We start from the raw sequence: 771 nt of genomic DNA on the forward strand, positions 1-771 counted from the left end.
ATATTTTTTTAACTGCATTGTTGGGTAGGGGCTGGTATGTAAGCATTTCACTGTAAGGTCTACCTTTTGTATTCGGCGCATATGACTAATTAAACTTGATTTGAATGAGAAGGGGGGTTTGAATAAGACGCTATAGGAAAGGAATGGGAAGTGGTGTTGGAAAAGATGCTGTAGGACAGGAAAGGGAAGGGGGGGTTGGATAAGATGCTGTAGGACAGGAAAGGGAAGGAAAGAGGGGTTGGATAAGATGCTGTAGGACAGAGGAAAGGGAAGAGGGGTTGGATAAGATGCTGTAGGACAGGAAAAGGAAGGGGGGTTGGATAAGATGCTTAGTGAAGGAACAGGAAAGGGGGTTGGTATAATGCTGTAGGACAGGAAAAGGAAGGGGGTTGGATAAGAGCTGTAGGACAGGAAGGGGGGGTTGGATAAGATGCTGTAGGACAGGAAGGAAGGAGGGGGTTGGATAAGATGCTGTAGGACAGGAAAGAAAGGGGGTTGAATAAGATAGTGTAGGGAGGAAAGGGAAGAGGGGTTGGATAAGATACTGTAGGACAGGAAAGAGGAGAGGTTGGATAAGATATGTAGGACAGGAAAGAGGGGTTGGATAAGATACTGTGAGGACAGGAAGAGGGGGTTGGATAAGATACTGTAGGACGGAAAGAGGGGGTTGGATAAGATACTGTAGGACAGAGGAAAGAGAAGGGGGGTTGGAATAAGATACTGTAGACAGGAAAGAGAAGGGGGGTTGAATAGAGATACTGTAGGACAGGG

The sequence above is a fragment of the Salvelinus sp. IW2-2015 genome, unplaced genomic scaffold (assembly GCF_002910315.2).
Source record: "Salvelinus sp. IW2-2015 unplaced genomic scaffold, ASM291031v2 Un_scaffold2120, whole genome shotgun sequence".
Taxonomy (NCBI): domain Eukaryota; kingdom Metazoa; phylum Chordata; class Actinopteri; order Salmoniformes; family Salmonidae; genus Salvelinus; species Salvelinus sp. IW2-2015.